This window comes from Palaemon carinicauda, chromosome 37 (genome assembly GCF_036898095.1).
Source record: "Palaemon carinicauda isolate YSFRI2023 chromosome 37, ASM3689809v2, whole genome shotgun sequence".
Classification (NCBI taxonomy): Eukaryota; Metazoa; Arthropoda; class Malacostraca; order Decapoda; family Palaemonidae; genus Palaemon; species Palaemon carinicauda.
The window spans coordinates 38901500-38927711 of record NC_090761.1 but is presented as its reverse complement, the minus strand read 5'-3'; the positions used below and the strand labels follow the sequence as shown (position 1 = coordinate 38927711).

General features: G+C 42.6%; 1 long non-coding RNA gene across 1 annotated transcript in view; it reads left to right on the top strand.

The window, feature by feature from the left end:
* Window positions 1–1253: 1253 nt before the first annotated feature.
* Window positions 1254–26212, top strand: part of LOC137629076 (uncharacterized) — a 425295-nt gene continuing 400336 nt past the window's right edge. Inside the window, exon 1 of the long non-coding RNA XR_011041438.1 lies at window positions 1254–1359. This is a non-coding gene — a long non-coding RNA (uncharacterized lncRNA). The remainder of the gene's footprint in view (window positions 1360–26212) is intronic.

The following is a 26212-nucleotide window of genomic DNA, read 5'->3' as shown; positions in this document are numbered from 1 at the left end:
ACCAAGTGGTTATACATGTTGTTGATAAACTTATTCATTTGCTGAGACGTTTGGTTGGTTTTAGATTCTCCCCGGGAAAATATTATAGTAGTGCAGGAGAGGGTATTCAACATGTATGAAAATAAATTGATTCTAGTCAATCGGCTGAACTCCCTTTTGATCCCAACTCAAATGATTCTATTTTTGGTAATGATGATAATACCGGATCTTTTTCGGGCTTTTACGTCTGAGAAGAGAGTCCAAAACATTGTAGAGATGATGACAAAATGCAAAAGGATGAATCATCTGAGGCTGCTCAGAACTATAGATTCTGTTGAGAAATTAGTACCTTTGGTACATCTGAGGATAAGAGAGTTCCAATTCCATCTTAATCGCCATTGAGACAAGGTGACTGATCCAAAGAAATACTTTATTCCACCTATTCAGAACCAGTTAGAATTAATAAGTTGGTGGTACATCCATCACTTTTTATAAAAAGGGATATACAGTGATTAGAAGTAAAGATCTTAGATTTTACTTGGTGATATCTCCCTGAAAAGATGGGGAGCAACTAAGGATTATATTCAGTTGGCAGGGCACTGGTCTTGATAATAGTCACCTCTACTCATAAACTGCCAAGAACTTCTTACTGAGTTCAAGGCTCTTTGTACTCAATACTTTGGTAATGGAAAAAAATTTAAATTTTTCCTAGAATTTATGCAACATACCAGAAGTTCATACACTATCTATTATAGTTCGGCAGTACCGAGTGGAAGAAAAAAAAAATTCTGTGTGGGAGCAGGGCTTTTCCCCCTGGCCTAAACCGATGAACCTATCAGCGCTTTTGTTATAGGTTGGATCACAAGATAAGAAAACAATGCATGGCTTTTATGTTTTATTTCATTTTTGTAATGCTGATTTCAACTCGAGTGCTGTGAGTCATTTTAATGCAAGTAAATGTAAATCTCTTAAATAAAAGTTTTGAAGCTTTGATACTTTTTTCCTAACCTAAAGTATTGCTTTTGAAAGTATGACAAGGTTTTCTTGAGAAATGATTGTTCTATGTAAACAAATATAAAGTACTGTACTTATTCATACCAGGACTATATCAGTCAACCTTATTGCTATAGCCTTGTACCCCCTATGGTAGATTTTAATTGTAGAAAATGATTTCCAACTTACTGCTAGAGGAATTGTGTACTTTCATTTTGTTATATTTCTTTTGGAGTCCATCATCATCCCATTATTGATCCCTATTATTGATTTCCTGTTACAGAAAATGTGCATGGTGCTGTTACTAGAACTTAAGGCATGATTTTTATTTGGTTGCTGATGACTTCATACCTATGCACATGGATGTGCTGGGATCCGATCATCATGGTAAGTTTGCTATGAAATTCTTTTCATTTTATGATTATCGCAGCCAACAAGAGAGCCTGCTCATATTTCTGATCATACTTCAGAAAGGTACAGTATATTTTTGAGTTGGTGTCACTTCTAACCATTTGTGCTCCGGGTGTTGTAATCTCCATCATTACACATATTCCAATATCAAATAAAATTATGATTAATAAAGTCTATTATGAAAATATTTAGCAGGGTCAACAAATATAATTACTGCTCAGTGCATTTTCTGAGTTAGTTCAGAAATCATTCATCATTATGGTAAGGTTTAATCCAGACTAAAGGTCTGGTCACGTTCTGCTCTTGCTCTGCTCTCGGTTCTGGTGGGGTTACATGTCCGGTATGCTCTCACTCCGTTCAGTGTCTTCGCAAAATGATGAAATGTAATCAAATAAGCATAATTGTATAGGAAAAGCATTTACGCCGTGGACATATCTTAATATTATGCATATTGAATTTCTTCTATTATGTATTTATTTATATGTACTGTACTGAAGGTCTTCAACATACAAACTTAATAGGTTCCAAAAAGCTGTTTGTAATTCAAATTTTATTAAATTTTGTCCTAGGATATGACTAACCTGATTTCCATGCCTACAATTTCTAGCTACAAAAGTCAACAAATAGCCATGTTTCATGTGGAATAAATATCAGGTTATTACAAATGTCATTTTGCTTACTATATTAACCCTTTTACCCCTAGGCTATTTGGAACTTTCCAACCCTTAACCCCCAGGCGTTTTTTTATTCAAGCACATTTTGCAATATGTATTTTTAAATTGCTCTAACAGCCTTAATTTTCATCATAGAGAGGTCAGGTTTGTCTCATTCCTTTGGAAAATGCCTGAAGTTTCTCATAAAGTTATCAAAAATATGCAAAAAAAAGATGTAAATAGCAGTTTTTTGCAAGGAAGTACCAGTACGTCCATGAGGGGGAAAGGGATGAGTTTTGTGAAACGTACCAGTACGTCCATTGAGGGTAAAAGGGTTAAATGATATAATATTGCTTTTTTTAAATATTTAACTTAGCCGGTGAATATATAATAGCTGCAACTCTGCGGCTCGACAGACACATACATAAAAAAACTCGCGAGCGATCGCTATGCAGGTTGCGGGTGTGCCCACCAGCGCCAACTGTCGGCCAGATACCACTCTCGGATGTAAACAAAACCTTCAATTCTTCTCTGTCGACGTTGACGACAAGACGTACTTTTACTCGCTGTAGAACCTGGAGTTTTCCCATCATATTTGGTGAAGTACTTTAATTTGGTTTGAGCTTTTTCAGTACAGGTGTTTTTCTTCAAAATAAACCCTTGAACTCTTTTTTTTTAATCGGATTATTTGTTGATGACTTAGATCGTTTTTGGAATTTTCCCTTGACTAATTCAAAATGGCTGACCCTTCTCAAGTTCCTAAGTTTCGAAAGTGTAATGCTAGGGACTGTAATAGGCGTCTTCCAAAGGCTTCTCTCGACCCTCACACTGTTTGTTCCAATTGTCGGGGTAAAACCTGTCAATTGGGAGATCGGTGTGAGGAATGCGTGGGCCTTTCGGAATTCGATTGGATCGAATTTGATAAATATACACGCAGACTAGAGAGAGATAGGGTAAGGAGAAGTTCTTCTAGGTCCGTAGATTTTTCCTCTCCACATGCCCCTGAACCTAATCCTTCCCCTGTAGTGGTTGTTCCTAACCCCCCTCCTAGCACTCAGGAACCGTCTATGCAAGACATGATGCGTGCTATTCATGCCTTGGGGGAGAGAGTTGAGGCTTTAGCAAGTGACTGTAATCAACTCATGGCGGACGTGAAGGAACTCAAGTGCCAAAGTGCCACGGCGGAAAGTGGGAAAGTGCCTAGTGTTACGCAAAGTGTTGTGAACAGTGTTGCGACCGAGGGTTCGTCTGTTCGTGCCTGTCGTCCACCTAGTCCGGGACCTCTTGCAAGCTCCCAAGCCCAGGGGAGAAGCAATGTCGTACGACTTATGGGTTCGAGAGGCCTTGATCAGCGAACAGACGTTCCCTCTTTGGTATCAGGCGTATCTCGTCAAGATCGCCCCTACCATAAGACGAGAGAGCCCATTTTTACCTCGTCGTCCGAAAGCGTTTCACGTAAGAAACCTTGGACCAAGGTCTCTAGACCTTTAAAACGCAAGTCGGTCCCTTCAGGACAAGTCCAACGTCCCGGATGTAGCCACTGGGACAGTTCGTACCCGTTGCCGTCATCTGATGACTGCTCGCCGCCTAAGAGAGGCAAAGTTGTGCCGTCTCAGTCGCTAACCCCGTCTGTTACCGCACCCGCTTCCGTAGACCCTAAATGGGTGTTACTGCAAGACATGCAGTCTAAGCTTGCGTCCTTTATGGAGGACTACAACGCAGAGAAGGTTTCCGTTGAACCTACTGGCCGTCAGCCATCCAAGCGTTCTGTTGTGCGTCCTGTTGACGTTGATGTAGCTTTCTCGCGTCAACCAGTTGGGGTTGTTCCTCCCCCGATGCGATCCCGTGTGGATTTCCAGCCGCACGTTGACGTTAGGCAACTCACTGATGCGATTGGTGACGTTCAGGACGTTCACCAACCATCAGAGTTGACTTGTTTTGACGTGGTGCGTCAACCTCCGCAACCTGGTATGGTGTTGACTGCACAACCCAGACGGTCTAAACAGTCTCCGGTGGACGCTGTGCGTCCTCGCGCACCTGTTGTTGTTGACAGTTCCCAGACTGTTCAGCAGTTTCAGGACACTGCGTCCTGCTCCGTCACGTATGCACCAGTGCGGCCGGACTCTGCGAGTCAAACGTTGCCTACACCTTTGCCGTTTTCTCATCAGTTATCAGATGAGGAACTGTCAGATGAGGACGTTGCTGAACCACAGCCTGAGGATCAGCCTTCAGATTTAGATGAGCCTAAAGCAGTTCCACCATCTATGGACTTTAGAAAAGTCATGGTTGTTTTTAAAGAGTTGTTCCCTGATCACTTTATATCTGTGGCTCCTCGTTCGCCGCCGTCCGAGTTTGTTTTAGACGTTCCTGCTACCATGCCAGCCTTTACGAAACTCGTTCTCTCTCGCTCATCCAAGAGAGCTTTACGGCTGTTAGGCGATTGGTTGGAGACCAAGAGGAGTTTAGGGAAGACGGCCTTTGCCTTCCCCCCATCTAAACTCTCGTCTAGATCGAGCGTCTGGTATGCCACGGGAGAAGTTCTCGGCTTGGGAGTTCCTGCCTCTGCCCAGGGCGACTTCTCAAGTCTTGTAGACTCTCCCCGTCGCCTTGCCATGAGACGCTCGAAGATTAGTTGGTCACCCTCAGACCTGGACCACCTTCTTAAAGGCATATTTAGGGCGTTTGAAGTCTTTAACTTCCTGGACTGGTGTTTGGGAGCCCTGAGTAGGAAAATCTCATCTGCCGATAGGGATGTTTCCTTACTCATTATGTCCTGCATGGACAAGGCCATCCGCGATGGGTCCAACGAGCTTGCCGCTTCATTCACGTCCGGAGTCCTTAAGAAACGAGAGTCTCTGTGCTCTTTTCTTTCAGCAGGAGTGACGCCATGCCAAAGATCTGAGCTACTCTTTGTGCCCTTGTCTAAGTGCTTGTTTCCTGAAGTCTTAGTTAAGGAAATTGCCTTGTCTTTAGTGCAGAAGGACACCCACGATTTAGTTGCGTCCTCGGCTCGCAAAGCTCCCCCTTTGCCGGCCTTGTCTGCTAGACCTAGGATAGACACTCCAGCGTCCAGGTTTATCCCGCCCTTTCGTGGCAGAGCCTCCAGCAGGGGAGGTGCTCGTGCCGAAGGGAAGAGAGGAAAGAGGAAAGGATCCAAGTCCTCTCGGGGCAGAGTCTGACTGCCCGCAACTTCAGACAGCAGTAGGTGCCAGACTCAAGAACTTCTGGCAAGCCTGGGAGAAGAGAGGCGCAGATCAACAATCTGTGAGGTTGCTCAGAGAGGGGTACAAAATCCCTTTTGTACGCAGACCTCCTCTAGCGACGTCCCCCATCGATCTCTCTCCCAGGTACCGAGAGGAAGCAAAGAGACAAGCCCTGAAACTGGAAGTGTCTCTTTTACTAGAGAAGGGAGCGGTGGTCAAAGTCTCGGACCTTCAATCACCGGGGTTTTACAACCGTCTCTTCCTAGTATCAAAGAAGACAGGAGGTTGGAGACCGGTGCTAGACGTCAGTGCTCTGAATGTCTTTGTCACAAAGACGAAGTTTACCATGGAGACCACAAAGTCAGTCCTAGCAGCGGTCAGAAAGGACTGGATGGTCTCTCTAGACCTAAGAGACGCTTACTTCCACATCCCCATTCACTCAGACTCCCAACCTTTTCTGAGATTCGTCTTCGACGATGTGGTGTACCAGTTTCGGGCCCTGTGCTTTGGCCTAAGCACGGCTCCTCTCGTGTTTACGAGGCTTATGAGGAATGTGGCAAAATTCCTCCATTTATCGGACATCCGAGCCTCACTTTATTTGGACGACTGGCTTCTCAGAGCCTCTTCCAGTCATCGCTGTCTGAAGGATCTCAATTGGACTCTAGATCTGACCAAGGAATTGGGACTCCTAGTCAACTTGGAAAAGTCACAGCTGGTCCCATCCCAAATTATTCTGTATTTAGGGATGGAGATTCACAGTCAAGTTTTTCGGGCTTTTCCATCGGCCCCCAGAATAGATCAAGCCCTGCTCGTCATCCAGAAGATGTTGAAGAAAGAACGCTGCTCAGTCAGGCTTTGTATGAGTCTGGTAGGAACGCTGTCATCCCTGGAGCAATTCGTCTCGCTAGGAAGGCTACACCTCCGACCTCTACAATTCCATTTAGCTTTTCACTGGAAAAAGGACAAGACGCTAGAGGCGGTCTCTATCCCGATTTCCGAAAAGATAAAGACTTGTCTGACTTGGTAGAAAGACAATATCAGTCTACGAGAGGGTCTTCCCCTAGCAGTTCAGAAACCCAACCACGTTCTCTTCTCGGACGCATCGGACTTGGGCTCGGGCGCGACGCTGGACTGTCGGGAATGCTCAGGTCTGTGGAACTCGAGTCAGAGGAGCATGCATATCAACAGCAAGGAGCTTTTGGCGGTTCACCTGGCCTTGATAAGCTTCGAGAATCTCCTTCGAGGCAAGGTGGTGGAGGTCAACTCGGACAACACCACGGCCTTGGCGTACATTTCCAAACAGGGAGGTACCCACTCACTGACTCTGTACGAGATCGCAAGGGACCTGCTCATCTGGTCAAAAGATCGAGGCATCTCCCTAGTAACGAGGTTCATCCAGGGCGACTTGAACGTCCTAGCAGATTGTCTCAGTCGGAAAGGTCAAGTAATTCCAACCGAATGGACCCTCCACAAGGATGTGTGCAAGAGACTTTGGGCGACTTGGGGTCAACCCACCATAGATCTCTTTGCAACCTCGCTGACCAAGAGGCTTCCAATCTATTGCTCTCCAGTCCCAGACCCAGCAGCAATACATATAGATGCCTTCCTCCTAGATTGGTCACACCTAGATCTTTACGCATTCCCACCATTCAAGATTGTCAACAAGGTACTGCAGAAATTCGCCTCTCACGAAGGGACAAGGTTGACGTTAGTTGCTCCCCTCTGGCCCGCGAGAGAATGGTTCACCGTGGTACTTCGATGGCTGGTAGACGTTCCCAGAAGTCTTCCTCTAAGAGTAGACCTTTTACGTCAGCCACACGTAAAGAAGGTACACCAAAGCCTCCACGCTCTTCGTCTGACTGCCTTCAGACTATCGAAAGACTCTCGAGAGCTAGAGGCTTTTCGAAGGAGGCAGCCAGTGCGATTGCTAGAGCGAGGAGAGCGTCTACCATTAGAGTTTACCAATCGAAGTGGGAAGTCTTCCGAGACTGGTGCAAGTCAGTTTCCGTATCCTCGTCCAGTACCTCTGTAGCCCAAATAGCTGATTTTCTCTTATACCTGAGAAAAGTTCGCTCCCTTTCAGCTCCTACGATCAAGGGCTACAGAAGCATGTTGGCCTCGGTCTTCCGGCATAGAGGCTTAGATCTTTCCAACAATAAAGATCAGCAAGACCTCCTTAAGTCTTTTGAGACCTCTTAAGGAACGTCATTTGGCTACACCTGGGTGGAATTTAGACGTGGGCCTAAGATTCCTCATGTCAGATAGGTTTGAGCCTTTACATTCAGCCTCCCTGAAAGATCTCACTCTTAAGACTCTTTTCCTGGTATGCTTGGCCTCGGCTAAAAGAGTCAGTGAGATTCATGCCTTCAGCAAAAACATCGGGTTTTCGTCAGAAAAAGCTACTTGTTCTCTGCAGCTTGGTTTCCTAGCCAAGAATGAGCTACCTTCTTGTCCTTGGCCTAAATCTTTCGATATTCCTAGCTTATCGGAGATCGTAGGCAATGAACTAGAAAGAGTATTATGCCCTGTTAGAGCTCTTAAGTTCTACTTAACTTGTACTAAACCTTTACGAGGCAATTCTGAAGCGTTATGGTGTTCGGTTAAGAAACCATCCTTACCTATGTCAAAGAATGCTTTGTCATATTTTATCAGATTGTTAATACGAGAAGCTCATTCACACTTGAGTGAGGAAGACCGATCTTTGCTTAAGGTTAAGACGCACGAGGTTAGAGCTGTAGCAACTTCCGTGGCCTTTAAGCAAAATAGATCTCTGCAAAGTATAATGGACGCAACCTATTGGAGAAGCAAGTCAGTGTTCGCGTCATTTTACTTGAAAGATGTCCAGACTCTTTACGAGAACTGCTACACACTGGGACCATTCGTAGCAGCGAGTGCAGTAGTGGGTGAGGGCTCAACCACTACAATTCCCTAATTCCATATCCTTTTAATCTTTCTCTTGAAATGTTTTTAATGTTGTTTTTATGGGTTGTTCGGAAGGCTAAGAAGCCTTTCGCATCCTGGTTGATTTGGCGGGTGGTCAAAGTCATTTCTTGAGAGCGCCCAGATTAGGGGTTTGATGAGGTCCTGTTGTATGGGTTGCAGCCCTTGATACTTCAGCTCCTTGGAGTCTGTCAGATCATAAGAGGATCGCTGGGCTCCGTAAGGAAGACAGACTTACAAGTCAGAGTAATCGTCTAAGTCGACTTCCTTACCAGGTACCTATTTATTTTGGTTTTGTTATATTGATAACTGTCAAAATGAAAAAACTCTTAGCTTATACGATGTAAACATATTTAACTCTGGTCTCTACCCACCTCCTTGGGTGTGAATCAGCTATTATATATTCACCGGCTAAGTTAAATATTTAAAAATGATATTTTAATTATAAAATAAATTTTTGAATATACTTACCCGGTGAATATATAAATTAAACGACCCTCCCTTCCTCCCCAATAGAGACGCAGTGGGACGAGAAGAATTGAAGGTTTTGTTTACATCCGAGAGTGGTATCTGGCCGACAGTTGGCGTTGGTGGGCACACCCGCAACCTGCATAGCGATCGCTCGCGAGTTTTTTTATGCATGTGTCTGTCGAGCCGCAGAGTTGCAGCTATTATATATTCACCGGGTAAGTATATTCAAAAATTTATTTTATAATTAAAATATCATATTACGGTATTTCTATATCATATTACAATATACAAAGTTTTTAAACTATCTGAGATTTATGATTTCTGTTGAATTTGTGTTTGTCTCCAAATGTTTGTAAGTTGAGGAACTTTCATTTAATATATTTTCTTTCAGTACCTTGGCAAAATGATAACATATAAATAAACAAACAATTCTATAGGAGTATTCTTTAGTGAGACTAGGAAATGCATCTCTGATGTGGACATAAGCCTATTGTACCGCATGTGTATCACATATGCTTGTACACTGTAACAGTATTTCTTATTTTTTGTGTATTGCCATTATCGCTCTCCCCTCTCACTGATAACTTGCTCATTCCTGTATTTTCCTGCACCATTGTGTTTAAATTTTAGTACCATTCTTGACTGGAACGGGTTGAATTAATACTCAGGCTCTGACCAATTAAAGTTAAGTTGCATTGATGAGAGTGTCAGTTATTTAACAGCTCGCTGGTACATTGGTGACCACTGGAGTGTTCTATTCCCTCATGATTTCCCCCCTTACTGCTGTGCAGTATTGTGTGATGATGCCGCCTCAGACACTGGCTTTGCTATTAATGCCATGTCCCTGAAACTACCTTCCTTTGCCAGTGGAGAAGCATTCACCTGGTTGCAGCTTGCTGAAGTCCCGTTTTGCATAAAGGGCGAGTCTTGGTCAAGCACTGAAGCTGATTACGTTCTCGCGGCCATCCCCGAGGGCACTTTCCCGGAAATCTTTGATTGGCTTTGTGAACATGGGCACACACCCATAATGTATGAAGACTTCAAATCATCTCTCTTGGGCAGTATTCGCCATCGCCGGAGCAGCGACAAAGCCGCCCACCACCCACGTATACCACTTACGCCCCAACCACCGACCTCTCCAGCCATTTACCGACACCCATCGTCCGTAGTTATGCTGCTACCACTCCAAATTCAGGGCTGCTGCAAAGAAATTTGCGAATGGTTGTCAATGGCCAAAAAAACGTGCAAGTAGGCCAGCGCTTGCCTGGAAGCCTCCCCAGTCACAAATCTTTCCTTTATGCATGACGCAGGTACAAGTGTGCGATTTTTGGTAGACACGTGTGCTTGCACAATGCTCTCTTCTGCCAAGACCACTCTCCAGGACATGACGTAGTCTGTCTAAATCTGCCGACATCCACTTCGTAGCTACCAACGGATCTGTGATACCCACCCACGGTAACGAAACCCTCACATTATCGTTTGGAAACGCCAAATATATTTGGAAGTTTTTTGTTGCTGACATCACTTTGTCAATCCTTGGTGTAGATTATCACACTTCCACCTCCTTGTCGTTGTAGCTCGCCGATGGTTATTCCACGCGGAATCTAACTTTTCAACGCCTCTCCAATCTGCCCCCTCCAGCCTCCCTCTCCACATTAGCGCACCCACGGATGCCTACGCCCACCTCCTCACATCGTATCCAAAAGTGTTCGGTCAAGAATTTCGCCAAACATCCACAGTTCCTGCGAAACATGGTATTTATTAGACACTGAGCGAAATCTGGAGATAGTACGTCCTAGATTTCGTCAATGTCATCTACTGTATTTCAATATTCATGATCTTCAGCAAATATTCAAGACCTTACAGTTGTGTCCAGACAGTATGATATTCTTTTGAAGTCAGAAACTTTGGTTTCTATTATGAGGTACTCCTCTGAGCTCCTTATAACTGGTTTTAAGAAGCCAATAATGTTGAAATGTGATGCCATCCCTAGGGCCAGGGGAATGGCAGTGTATATCAGGACTGAGTACCCTGCTTCTCATAAGTCCTGCTATAAATGTGGATGTCATGAGATTCAGGTAATAAAAGTTTGTGGCAGGCATAACAGCTTTTATTTGTGTTTGATCTACCGGAATCCAGACATGGATGATTCTATCTTCGATTGTCTTCTTACTATTATGGCTAAGATACAAGAAGATGATAGAAAAGCTTCTTTTGTCTTTGTTGGTTATTTCAATGCTCACCATAGGGAGTGGTTGAATTTTATCTCTCCAACTGATCGCCATTGCTTAAGAGCTTTAGACTGCCTCTGAATCAGGCTGAGAGCAAATCATAAATGAAGGTACTCACAGGTCTGGTAATTGTTTAGACCTAGTATACACTGACTCCCCTGGCGTTATAACAAGTAAGGTTGGTTCTCCATTTGGGACATCTGATCATGCCTTGATTTCATTAGTAGTGAAGACTGAGCAGCCTGTCCCTGATGTTTCATACTCTTGTAAAATTTATATGAAATCTCAAGCAGACTGGAATGGGATTTTGCATAATCTTATGTGCTTGAATTGGTCACAATTATATAGTAGTGTTGATCCTGTTGTCCCTTTGAATTAGAATTTAGTCAACATAATTGATAGGCGTATCCCTTCTCATGTGCTAAGATACCGAGTGAAGAACAAACCGTGGTTTAATGATGATTGTAAACGTGCTGATTTGGAGAATCAGGAGATCTATCATTTTTGGAAGGGTAACAAATCAGATTTGACTTGGAATAACTAAGAGTTTATGCTTCAACTGAAAAGTAATACAATTTAACCATAAAAGAAACCCTTTCTGGCACAAGTCAGGAACATAAATGGTTGTGTACCCTTAAATCTGCACTCTTTGGTGTAGATGCAACAGTTCTTCCTTTACTTAAACCAGATGGCTCAGTCACTCACTGTCCAAAGAAAAAGGCAACCCTTTTGGCTGATGTTTTTGACAGTAAACAGATTAATGGAAAACTTGAACTTCCTCATTCATGTTTTCCTGAGGCTAAACTAACTAGTTTAGCTTTTCGATCTCGTGAAATTAAAGCTCTGTTGATGGATCTTGATGCTTATGGAGGTGTAGACCCTTATGGTATTTTCCCTTTGTCTTTTATAAAGACTGCAGATTTCTTAGCTCCAAAGTTATCTGTTATTTTGCGCATAGCAAGGAGAGGAGCTTTTAGCACTTGTTGGAGAATTTCTAATGTTACTCCTCAATGTATATGTGTTTGTGGTAGCTCAAGTCCAACTGATTATTGGCCAATTTCCATAACTCCCATATTATTTAAAGTTTTTGAATGTCTTATGGCAAAACATCTTAATAGGTTTGCTGAAAGTAATCATATGTTCCCTAGTTTGCAGTTTGGTTTTCATGAAGACCTTGGAGCATGTGGTGCCCTTCTTACAATCTCCAATGCTGTACAGAAATCCCTTGATTGTGGTCAGGAAGTTCGTATGATTGGCCTTGATTTTAGTGTTTCCTTTGACTGTGTTAATCATTAGGCCCTTGTTTTCGAACTCGAACAGTTGGGAGTGGATGGGTAATTTCTTAGCATTATTATGGATTTTTTAAGTAATAGATCTCAAAGAGTTGTTGTTGATGGGCACCAGAGTGAGTATAGGAATGTGATATCTGGTGTTCCATAGGGTAGTGTTCTTGGCCATTTTTATACTACCGTATATTTCCGCGTATAAGGCGACCTTCATATAAGACGAGGTACAAAATTTGAGCAAATTTTTATGAATTTATCTCATATCGGTAGTATAAGACGACTGCTCAATCATAAAACCATCTGTGTATAGCCTAGGCTAGCTTTTGCAACACCAGATATCTTATGAAATATAGGTTATGTAAAGATGATATTACTTATTGTATCCTTATAAATTAAAAGTAAATGAAATAACAATACAAATCCTTTATTGTTTTCCTAAAAAACACGTCACCTAGCCTGCGTTGTTTAGTTTACGCTCATCAGCTGCTCACGTACGAAATGCCAGTTCCTCCTCTTTCTTCTTCTTCTTTTATGTTCTTTGATGTTCTTTGCGAGTTTGTTATAAAAGCATATAATAATGTAAAGGTGGAAAGTATCATAAAATAATTTTAAAAATACGGGATCTCAAATGCCATGGATGGCAGTGAAGACGATTTATTGTACGAATGCGACGACGAAGCCAAAGTCGACTCACCGAAACCGGACTGGAATCCCTACGATGATGGCGTATATGATAAATCTTGTGATATGTTCGAACAGCTTTTCGAAACGGACAGTGATAACTGTGAGGAATTTTAGGGGTGTTAGATTTATACATGTCGCAGGTTTGATGTTTAATATTGATTGGAAATAGTTTTACAAATTTTTAGGTTTTAAATGGAATACTGTAATGTACCATAATTTTAATTGAGAAATAAAGATTGTACCGTTTGTAATCCAAAATTGTTATTTACAGCTAAAAGTTATAATTTTTAAACAAATAAATATGCTATCCTATATGTTATTACTATCGTAATTAACACTAGCAATAAAATTACTGAAAGGTTAGCAAGAGAAAAAGTTGCTAACAACGCAACCAATACTCGATGTTTACATTTTCTTAGCTGTGCGCGTATGGTTAAAAGTTGGAATTATTCTTCGAATTTATCATTTATGCCATTTTTGTAGATATGCCAATAATATATACGGTAAAAATGGTTTTATTACTTTCATTATATATTTATAAATGTACATCATTTCATGTGTGTCGGTGGTTATCACACCTCAACCTAGGCTAGCCTACTGATAAACCAGACACAGAATTCAAGGTGTGATTTTTATAACGGTAGTATAAGACGACCCCTCATTTTTAATGGTTAAATTTTGGAATATAAGGTCGTCTTATACGCGGAAATATACGGTATACTGTATACACATGACGTGGTTTGGCCTAGAAAACAAGCTTGTTGCATATGTAGATGATGCTACTCTCTTTACATCAATTCCTTCCCCTAAATGTAGACCTGGGGTTGGTGAATCCCTTAATAGAGATGTAGCTAAAATTAGTGCATGGTGCAAATTATAGGGTATGAAGTTGAATCCTAATAAAACTCAAAGTATGATTGTAAGTAGGTCAAAGACTGGCTTCTCAACATCCTGATCTCAGTATTGATAATGTTTCTTTAACTTTGTATGACTCTTTTAAAATTTTAGGTGTGATTCTCGACACCAAATTTACTTTTGAGAAACATATAAGGTCTGTGTCTTCTTCAATTGCACAAAAAATTGGCTTACTGAGAAAGTCTTTCAAGATTTTTGCTGATCAATCTATTCTGAAGAAGTGTTTTAATTCTTTCATTCTACCTTGTTTTGAGTATTGTTCTCCTATCTGGTCTTCAGCTGCTGATTCTCATCTTAATTTGTTGGACAGAAACTTAAGGTCTATTGAATTTCTTATTCCTGATGTAGATATTAATCTTTGGCACCATCGTTCAATTAATTCATTATGCATATTGCATAAGAGTTTTCATAATTCTGACCATCCTTTACATTCAGATCATCCTGCACAATTCCATCCTGTTCGTAATACTAGGTATGCAGTTAATTCTAATAGTCAGGCCTTCTCCAACATGAGGCTCAATACTACACAGTACTCTAGAAGTTTTATTCCAGCTGTGAGGAAGTTGTGGATTGATCTTCCTCATCGGGTAGTTGAATCAGTAGAACTTCAAAAGTTCAGAGTTGCAGCAAATGTTTTAATGTTGAACAGACTGACATAAGTCTTTTTATAGTTTATATATGACATATCTGTTTTGATGTTGTTACTGTTTGTAGTATGATTTATTGTTAATTTGTTCTCATCATTTATCTATTTCCGTACTTCCTTTCCTCACTGGACTATTTTTCCCTGTTGGAGCCTTTGGGCTTATAGCATCTTGCTTTTCCAACTAGGGCTGTGGCTTGCTTGGCTAGTAATAATAATCATAATAATAATAATATCAGGATAACCCCCCCCCCCCCCGGTTCACTGGATTTAGACGTCTGACACAGGATCCTTCGGTGGCCACTAAAAAACATTTGTCGAAATGAAAGAAATGGTCACCCCCCATACACATTGTCCTGAAGAAAGAGGGCTTTTTACGTCCAGGCGCCTGAATATGCAGACAGAACCGGATCACTACCTCCTCCCAAACATCGCCGACGTGACCTCCTACTTGGACAGAGTGAAGGTTTTCTCCCTGCTCGACCTCCTGAAGGGATATTATCAGGTGCCCATAAACCCAGAATATATCCCCAAGACCACTATCACCTTCAGTACAGACACTTTCAGTTACTCCTGTTTTGGCCTTCGTAATGCTGGGGCCGCTTTTCACTGTTTCATGGACAGCATCTTAGGGGATTTCCCTCTGTGTGTATTTTACATGGACGACATACTTGTGCTTTCTCTTCAAAGAGGAACTTCTCCGTGATCTGCGCATCGTGCCTGACTGCCTACAACAGAATGGCCTCGTAGTCTTGTACGAAAAGTGTACCTTTGGCACCAACAAAGTATCGTTCTTAGGGCACCGCATCACTTGTGAAGAGTCCAACCCCTCCCTGAGAAGGTAGCAGGCTTTCAGAACTTCCCCAGGCCCTCAACCGTCAAAGCACTTGCAAGAATTCTTAGGCATGATCAACTATTATCACCGTTTCATGCCAGCCAATGCCGCCACTCTTTCCCCCCCCCCCCCCCCTCTATGCCTCCTTCAAGGGCAAGCCAGAAGACCTGAAGTGAGGTCCCCTTCAAGAAGTGGCCTTCTGCAACGCAAAAAATTCCCTGTCAATTGCGGCTGCTCTCGCTTTCACTATGCCACATGCACCTCTCTTTCTTTCCACCGATGCCAGGGACGTCGCTATGCAGTCCTAGAGAAAGGGGTCAATGGCTCACCCTGCACATTGGCCTTTTTCAGTAGAAAACTATCCAAGGTGGAATCTGGCTACTGTGCCATCGATCGCGAATTGCTGGCAATGCATATCGCTCTCCGTGATTTCCGCCACTTCTAGGAAGGTACACCTATCATTATTTACATGGACCCTATGGCTCTGGTGCACTCCTTCACTCGACAGCCTAATGCCTGGTCCGCCTGTCAATGCCCACATCTCTCCTTAGTTGCTGAATATATTTGTACCCTTCAGCACGTCCCTGGGAAAATGAATCCTGTTGCCGATGCCCTGTCAAAAAACACTTTGGCTGCCATTCACCTGGGATGGGATTACAACGCCTTGGCAGAAGCCCAACGAAAAGATCTAGAGTACCAAGGATGTAGGACATTCTGCACTGGACGACGTCTTGGCAGAAGCCCAACGAAAAGATCCAGAGTACCAAGTATGTAGGACATTCTGCGCTGGACGACGAATCCAACGCCTTCCTCCTCTGATACGTCAGTACTAGTAGACCTAGACTGTGGATAACTTCTCCCATGCACCAACATGTGTTTGATTTCATTCATGGCCTTTCACATCCCCCGCGCCATCCTACTGCACAGCTGCTCCCAAACCTCAAAAGTACATCGACACCGATTCAGGAGTGGACACTTTTCATCAACCTCAGTGGCACTTTGCCCATATTCACGTCGATGATGTAGGTCCCCTACCCACATCACAAGGATATCATTACCTGTTTACCATTGTCGACCAATCCACTTGGCCTGCAGCCATTCCCATGGAAACTGCAACGTCTGTCTCGTGTACATCTGTCTTACTCTCAGGATGGATAGCGAGATTTGGTATCCCTGAGCATATTACTTCTGACAAGGGTACCACTTTTACCTTGCAATTGTGGACATCATTAGTGAATCTTCTGGGCATCACCCTTCATCAGACAGTCGCATACAACCCTGCTGCCAATGGTATGATTATATGTTGTCACTGTACCCTCAAAGCAGCTTTGATGTCCTGCTACAAGGACTCCAACTGGTTTACCCAGCTTCCCTGGGTCCTCCTGGGACTAAGGACCACTCTTATAGACGACCAGGATGTCCTGGCAGCTGAAATAGTGTATGGTGATCCGTTGGTCGTTCCTGTCGAATTTGTTCCGTCTGCAACCTCCTCCGACAATCTCCAGCACCTTCGTCACATTGTGGGATAATTTACTCCTTGCCACTAGACTTACAAGCCCTCAGCTAAGCAACACATACTGACAGATCTGCACTCATCCATGCATGTTTTCCTGCGCAATGACACTAGCAAGCCACTGTTAACGTCCCCTTACATGGGCCCTCTCCATGTGATTCGTCGTATGCCAAAAGCATTCCTCCTCAACATTATTATTATTATTATTATATTACATACTAAGCTACAATCCTAGTTGGAAAAGCAGGATACTATAAGCCCAAGGGCCCCAACTTGGAAAATAGCCCATTGAGGAAAGCAAACAAGGCAAAATGAAATATTTTAAGGACAGCAACAACATTAGAATAAATATTTTCTAAATAAAGTATAATACGTAATAAAACAAGAGGAAGAGAACCAAGATAGGATAGTGTGCCCTCAAGCCAGAGAACTCTACCCCAAGACAGTGGAAGACCATGGCACAGAGGCTATGGCACTACCTTAAGACTAGAGAACAATGGTTTGAATTTGGAGCGTCTTTCTCCTAGAAAAGCTGCTTACCATAGCTTAAGATTATCTTCTACCCCTTACCAAGAGGAAAGTAGCCACTGAACAGTTACAGAGCAGTAGCTAACCCCTTAGGTGAAGAAAAATTGTTTGGTAATCTCAGTGTTGTCAGCTGTACGGGGACAGGAGAATATGTAAAGAATAGGCCAGACTATTTGGTGTATGTGTAGACAAAGGGAAAAGGAGCCATAACGAGAGAGAAGGATGCAATGTAGTACTGTCTGGCCAGTCAAAGGACTCCATAACTCAATAGTGGTAGTATCTTAATGTGCGTGGCAAAGAAGGCTGGGTCTCCATTGATTGTCTCAAACCTGCATATCTTGTGCCAGATGACCAGCCTACAGTACGCATCTCAAGAGCAGGGCGCACTATTTCACATGTACGTCTTTTTTAGGGGGAAGACATGTACCGTACGTGTATCACACACTTGTACACTGTAACGGTATTTCTTACTTTTTTCCTACCGACTGTATTGTTTTTATCGCCCCCCTACTGATAACAATGTTCATATCTGTATTTTCCTGCACCCTTATGTTGGAATTATTGTGCTGTTCTTGACTGGAACGAGTTGTCTAAATACTCAAGCTGACCAAATAAAGTTCAGTTGCATTCACGAGAATCTTTCAGTTACAACCTAACAGCTAGCTGGTATATTATTATTCTTCTGTACATATTGAATTTCTTACCTTCACATCCTAGTTGCTTGCTTACTTCCACCCAGCTTCTTTTCACCACATCGCTGTATTACAGTGAAGTCAGTTCATATAGTTCTGGTTTGCTTTTCACTATTACTATTCACATCTCACCTGAAACCTCAAAATTAAGGTCAGCTATGTAGATTAATTTTACTCAGTTTGTGCTTATGCTTATGCTAGCTGTATACATTGTCCTTATATCAGTGATGATTAAAGGGAAAATTTTCTTTTTTGATTATTTACCTAGCTTTTGCATGATCCCATAGTGGTGTTTTCTTTTGACTATCCCTGTTTTTCTAAAACAAATGACAACACTACTTGTCTATATAAAAGCAGAATCTTGTCTCTAGTGGAGGAGGAGTTACAGGACCGTGGCAAATGTGTTCACACTGACGATCACTGTCCACTCTTGCTCCAGTAAATAAGGGATTTTGCATAGGAAAAATCTATTTTTGGGTGAGATAACCATGTCGTCCTGATGGAAGTTCCTCAAAGGCAGCTCTCTACTTGGGATATTTCCTGCGAGTGATATACCAGAGAATTTTATCTGTAGAGGTATCGCAGGGTCCTGCGAGTGATATACCAGAGAATTTTTACCTGTAGAGGTATCACAGGGTTTTAACCCCTGGAACAAATATCCGGAGAGATATCGTGTATGAAACAGGGACGTGTTTAAAACAACCACGGTTATCCTTCCCCGAACTGAGTCAACCTTGTCTCGAAGGATATGGGATAAGATTGGATATGTGGGTGGTAGCCGTTACAGCTCTGATCACAGTGTGTTGTAAACATGTTTGTTGGTTCGCCATTCCAGCAGCAGCCATCACATGACACGAGGCCTCACACTGAGAATTGGGAGGGGATGAAAAGTAACGGGCGGGTCCATCAGAACTACATGGCCATCTCACTCAAATAGATTTTTCTTATGTCAAAATCCCTTTACTGGGCTAGAGCCATGTCGTCCTGATGGAAGTGTACCAGAGAATAACATTCTCAGTTAGGGCCTTTTAGAGTTTTTAACCCATAAGTGTTCTTAGTCACTTCAAAAATCCATCTGTGAATAGTGTGTCATACTATAGTTTGTTTACACTTCCAAATATAGTGGCTTGGGGCGATAGCCCAAGGCTTTGAACAGATTATGCAAGTTTTGTGTAAACTGCATCGGAACAAAAAAGTTATCATCACGTTCCCACTCACTGTGAACAATATCTTGGTTTGAAAGGTATTTATCCAAGAAAAGTCAGTAAAAAAAGGGCGGGTGGGGTAAAAAATGGAGGTACACTACTTTTTTATTTAGGTATAATAGGCCCATATGAAGGAAATGCAAAAAGAACTACAGTATAATCTTTTATTATTTTCAAAAGCATATAAATGTAACAAGAATAGGTGCAATAATATTTACATTTTTGTGTGCTGAAAACCAGAGGTGTTTACCCCATAAACATCACATAGGATAAAATAATAAAATCATTCCATATGATAAGGAAAAGAATATCACCTTTTATTAACTATTCATATAGATTATCCCACACTGCAATTTAGACCAATGTTCAACCTGCACCATGTGGACTGTAGGAGTCCCAAATATACAGTCCTTAAGAGTCCATGTATAACACTAAGAAGCTGGTTTAAGCACATTACCAGCGGCCAACACAAAGCGTTTAATCTCTTCCAATTGTCGTAAGTAATGATTGAAAAACACTCTTGAAGATTTCCATCCCATGTAAGCATGTAAGCCTTCGAAGGACATATATTGGAAAAAAAATTTAAGGAAAAGGCTACTTTCCTAGGGTCATGACCCGATGGCATACACTCTTGGTCAGCCCTTCTGATTGAATAGGTGAGTTTAGACCTTAGCTGTTTTAAAGAGAGATTAGATCCCATTGTTTCCCCTTTAAAAAGTTGTCCATCTTTAAAGGTCTTACTCTTTGACAGATAGGCCTTAAGGCATTCACAGGGCACTGAAAAGGGTCCTCTTTTAGTGGGACGATTTTCCAAGGCCCCAACGTTTTGTAGGGAGATCGTTAGCCAGGCATGCAGGATCTGGATATAGGTTTACGTCTCTCGATTCTGAGAATTCGATGTGGCCATCATCCCTTGATAGTGCCAAAATCTTACTGACTCTAGCACCACAAGCCTTAGCAAGTAAAAAGATTGATTTTTTAGTAAGATCCCTCAAAGAAGCAGAATACAGTGATGCCTCAGGATACGAAAGTAATCCGTTCAGGATACGGTTTCGTATCCTGAGTCGCGTTTTACATGTAAATAGCCTAATCCGTTCCAAGCCTTACAAAAAGTCACCTTTTCTTTCATAAACACGCTAAACTGTAGTAATAAACATGCAATGCAGCCATTTCTATCATTCAATAATTAACCCAACCGTTAAAAACAGCCTAATCCATTCCAGAAACCACCATGAGATTATTCAATAATGTAGTTATAGCCTAGTTATCCCCTCCAAGCCCTAAGAAAACGGTCCATTTTCTTTACTACTGTATAAAAGTTACGGTACTGTATGTAAAGCATTTGGATCAGTGAAGGTGTATTGTTACCTGTACACCTAAATTAAGGGTTGATACCCTGAAAAAAAAGGTACTGTACTCTCGGTGACGAGTTGGGATCTCGCAAGCTTTTCGTAACCTGAAATTTTTTTCGTATACTAGGGCATAAAAATCTTTGTATCGCTTTTCGTATCCTGAATTTTTCGTAAGCAGAAACTTTCATATCCAGAGGTATCACTGTAGTTACCTATTGAGGAGGCTAAGTGCAAGACTGTCCAATGACTATGAGATGGCCTTGGAAGGAGCATTTGATTTCAATTTGGCACAAGCCTTGAGGATCTTATTGAATATTTCGCTATTGAGTTCTATATCAAAAGCATAAGCGATAGGTCTGGTTAGGGCCGATTTGCGTGAGGAAATAGTTGTAGAGGCCAAACTTTTTTCATTTAGGGAAATAAAGAAGGAAATACAGAAGTCCATAATAATTGGAGAGGGCTTACGTTCTTTAACGAACTCCACCCACTTTTTCCAAGAAGACAAGTATTGTCTTTTTGTAGTATCAGACTTGTATTCTTCTATAAAATCCATCCTTTCCTTCGAAACTCCGAATTTTCTTTAAGTAGCTAGGGCGAGAAAATCATGAGCTGAAGGTTTTTCGTTATCCAGGAGGAAGTGAAGACAGTCTTCTGTTGAACATCCCGGGACAGCAATGGATTCGGCAGAGTCATCTTGAGAGGTTTGAGTTCCAGAATAAGAGGGTACCAATGGCTCTTGGGCCAATTTGTGGCAACTAGTGCTCCTGTTCATTGGAAAGTCTGTAGTTTGTTCAGGATTTTTAAGAGGAAGTTGAACGGTGAAAAAGATAAATGTGAGATCACTGGTTCCAGTTCAGTGACATCGCATCTATCCCCGGTGCTTCCTGATCTAAGTTCGGTGTTACATACCGGGGAAGCTCTTTTGTTGAAGCTTGTTCTTGGACTTGCTCAAGGATGAAACAGAATGATTTTGCATCTAAAGACCATTCTGTTTTCAGAGGCTTGGCAGTTTTGAACCCTGTCTGTTGATGCAGTGGGCTATTGCCTTGCTGTCGAGAACTAATTTGATTTGTGATTTTTTCTTCGGGTTCAGTCTTCTCAGAGCAAGGACCACCTCCATGGCTTCCAGAATATTGATAGTGAATTTTTGAAATGTGACTGACCACTGACCCTGTATCTTCTTGGTAGGGGTATGGCTCCCCAACCCTGCTCCGAGGCATCCGTGTGGATTGTCACTGATGGAGGAGAAAACTGAAGAGGGACATGAGTTGACAAGCTTTTGGCAGTGGACCACAGTTTGAGCTGTTTGCACAGTAAAGCCGGGATCTTGTGGCAAAGATCTCTCTGAGCATTTGATGCCTTTCTTCTCCAGACTCTGTTGGCCTCCTTGAGTCTTGCTTTTACTATTGGGTTTGTCACGGCTGCAAACTGCAGCGAGCCTAAGACTCTTTTCTGATGACGTCTGGTGATTGTCTTCGACTGAAGTAAGCACCTGACTGTGTTTGTTATTTCCTACCTCTTGGCCTGAGGTAGAGATAGGAAATGTGACTTTAGGTTCCAGTGCAGGCTTAGCCACTGGAGTTCTTGAGATGGAGAACATCTGGACTTTTCGAGGTTGATTTGAAATCCCAGGGATTGTAGTAATTTCATAACTAACAGAGCTGCTAGAAGCCATTCCGACTTCATTGCAGCCCTGACTAACAGTCATCGAGATATACCATCACTTGAAGACCATTATTCCTGAGTTGTTGAACAATGGTCTCGACTACTGTAGTTTCGTGAAAATCTTAGCTATGCTGAGTCCGAAGGGCATAGCTCTGAATACGTAGGCCTTTCTTCCCAGTCTGAAACCAAGGTAAGGGGAGAAATGCCGACCTATCGGAAGATGCCAATAAGTGTCGGTAAGATCTATGGAAACTGTGTAGGCCCCCAGGGGTAGTAGGGTCTGTATTTGTGAGATACTTATCATCTGGAACTTACCGTTCAGAATGAATTGTTTAAGAGTGGATAAGTCCAGAATAGTTCGAAGAGTCCTCGAATCTTTCTTTGGCACACAGAATAGCGTCCTTAAAATTTCATGCATTTTGTGCAACGGATAACTCCCTTCCGGAGAAGATCCTGCACATATTCCTTCAGAGGTTGTTTCTGTCTCCATTTCCAGCCTAGTCCTTTTGAGACTATGCTGTGAGCCCAGGGATCGAATTTCCATTGATCCCTGAAGTGATAGTCTTTCCCCCTACCGGAAGCTCAATTGGTATTTTGAAGGACTTGCTTCTTTATATGCTTTGCCTCTATTTCCTTGACCCCTAGATTGACCACCTCTTCCAGTCTTTCCTCTTCTGCTTGCATTTTTCCCCTGAGCTCTGACCAGGTGAAATGCCATTGTGGCCCATTTGTAGACTGAATTGAAAGCTGGAGACTGTGCCACATACTGCTGGAGAACCATGTACACAATCTGGGGCATAGCAGCAACAGAGGCTGTTGCGGCAGGGAAGGTTTTCCTGCCCTTAAAGGTTCTCCTAGGCTTCTTGCCCTTAGGTTGAGGTTCTTCTCTGGGAGTGAATTTCCTCTTTAGAGGACGTAACCAATTTCTGCATAAGGCTTTTATTCTTTTGAGCATCCCCGTCCATTACCTCTTTGACCACCTTTTGGAGAAAGATCTTTCCCCTAGATGTTCGAGTTGATCAACTTTTTAGTTGCTGCAGCTAGGACGTGCTTTCTGCAGGCTCTCCTGGCTAAAAAGAAAGCATGCAGATCCATGTGGAAGGTAGCCAGATGAGTTTTTGCCAGAACTGGGAAGAGGTTAGATTTTGTGTAGTTATCAGTTAATATCTCCAGGTAAGACTGGTGCGACAAAGAGGCAGCTAGTCTTTCTTTGGCCTCCAATTCTGCCTTTTATAAGTATTCTGGAATTCCGGGCAGCCTCTCATTAAACTTTTTGTCTCCGATGTCTCTATCCAGTTTTCCAGCTGTGAAGGTGTGTTGGACATCCTAACTATTGGAGTTATAAGGGAGGGCTAGAGAGAAAGGTTTGCATTCCTCTAGTACTGGCTGAGGCTAACCTTCCTTTACTGCCTTCTTCACAGCCTCTTAAGCTTTTTTAGGCAAAAGGAAAGGCTGTATCCCTAGGAGCTATAAAGGTGGCCTACATCCTGCCGAACGCAGAAAGCTGAGTGTTAGTAAACTCTGCAGTTTGTAGCTCCCTCGCCATCAGAGTTTGAGCCTTACTGTGGTCCAGGATGATCGTATCCTCGGGAGATCGTATCATCCCTCATGGACGCTATCCCCGGGAGATCGTATCATCCCTCATGGACGCCCCAGAATTCAGTCTTATATAGCAGTAAGGATAATTATCAATAGAGGGGTAGAATTCCAGATCTGAGACCGGTTTAGATTCCATGCCTTCTCCAATGTGAACGTACCCCTCACTCAGAGCCTTATGCTCAGCATAATGCCAAGGGTTTTTTTTTTTTTTTGCTGAGAACTCTGGAAGCCTCGCTGCTAGTTGAGCATTGGACTTGAGTGCCTGCTGAAAAGCCTCGATTTTTGTCTCTAAGAACACTTGCGGTCTTTTATGTTTAGCATGAATGTTTTCTGTGAATGCCTTCATGGATGCCATAAACTCCAAGTGACCAGGGAACAAAGGGGCATTCAGAGTTGGGAGAGGAGTAGAAGTAGAAGCAGGTGAGGTAGATATAGGAGTAGGGGTTTGAGCTGAAGAAGCACTAGGAGCCATACTTACATGATGACTGTCTAAAGACTAATCCAAGGCTTCCATTGTCAGCAGGATTCTCTCTCTGATGTTACGAAAGAGGTTGTCGACATGTTATCGGCATCCAAACTCATCACCAGAAGTGCTTCCCAAATTTCATGATCTGTTTGATCCAGTTGTACCGGCAGAAGTTGAACTGTCGAAATCTGGTGACCGTACACAGCAGTCACATCAGCCTTGGGGAAGAGGAGATCCTTTAGTTCCATTGATGGAAGATAAGGGGCACCTTGTTGAATGCTCTTCTGGAAGCCTTTCACCCAATGCCTGATGGTCTTCTGATCCCACGCTTTTTCGTCTTGAGAAACATTGGTTGCAGTGAAACCCGCATGGATAAGGTCCTTGCAAACACTGCAGTTGGTAGGTTCCCAGATAGCAAAGGAACCTTTGGAAACATGGAAGTCAGCATGTTTTTTACTGGTCTAGTGGCCACAGGGCAACTTTACCGTCTGATGCAGGTTACTGTCGTAGATTCCACGTCTTCAGCGACCTAAAAGATAGAAAACTTTTAATGAGTACTTATCTACACACCAAAAATGTTTATATCTTCATATTTGAAAAAAATTTGACTACAAAAATTTTCTAAAAGTTATTTGTATTCCAAATATTTTTACCTACATTAACTACGGCTAAAACTACACTACAATGGAAGCTCATGCCAAGCAGCACAGAATTCTATAAGAATTCCTTAAGTGCAGTAGAATAGGGGAAGAAAGGTTTATACCTATAGAACACTGTTTCCCACAAAGTCGGTCGACAAGACAACCTAAGGTGACAAAATCAGATACCATCCTGCCTAAGCCAGCAGCAGCTGTACTTGAGGTGGCAGCAGTTATGCCTAAGGCAGCAGCTATTCATAGCATCCATGGAACTACTGACTAACCTTTCATTACCCAATCGGTATGGTGACACATCCTGTCAAGGATATTGTTAAGTTGACAGAAAGGGGACGATCCTATAGGGAACCAGACTACAGGCTAAGAGGAAAGGAACAGAACAATAGTAGCCAGCTGATAAAGGAATTTACCCCTTACCTAGTTGTTAACATTAGACTGAAAAATAATGGAAGTTTAGCATGACCAGAATATCATGAATTTGAAAATTCGATGAAAATCCTGACAACTTGGAGGAGTCCTGTCGACCAACTTTAGAGGATAATGTTCCTCAGATATGAAGGAAGGGAATAGACGCAGTTGACCAGTTCAAGGCTGCAGCTAAGGCGGCAAGGGGAGGGCTCTCTTCTAATTAAAGGAGGGAGGTACCCTTGACCTACTCACATCTATGGCTAGAAGAACTCAATCCGGCAGGACTGGAAAGTATGGCTAAGTAGTGATTACTTCTGCCAGGGAGATTCCGACCAAGCAAAGGAGCCGAGACTCCATAGGGAGAGAGATATATAGCCTAAGATAGGGAGCTGAAACCAGAAACAAGGTGACTACTAAGGCGGCAAAGGAGAACCCCTAGGGGTTCTAGTTTCATTGCCTAGGAAAGGTTGGGCCACAAACACCACCATGCCGGCTAGCTTAGCTATATAGCAATTGAGGTATGTTCAAATGCCAGGGAATGCAGACTAGATAAAGGAACTGTAGTTCCACAGACAGTGATAAAATGTAGCCTAACTAGGAAGGGGAAGAGGGCCCAAAGCCAGACTAAAAGTCCCACGAGCATGAGCTTCCAGTTTCGGCTATGCGATGGCTATGGCTAAGTAACGGACGCATGGCGCAAAAAGAAGTGGGGAGAGACACAAAATTCTCCACCAATTAAAGGATAAGGTACTCAACTTAACCGATAAAGTAGAAGTAGAAGTATCCGTAATCTCAAATCACTCGAGACTTGAAAAAACAAACAGAAAACTCCTAAAGCGATCTATTAAGATGGCACTGCAAAAAAGAATGGCGAACCAGCGAAC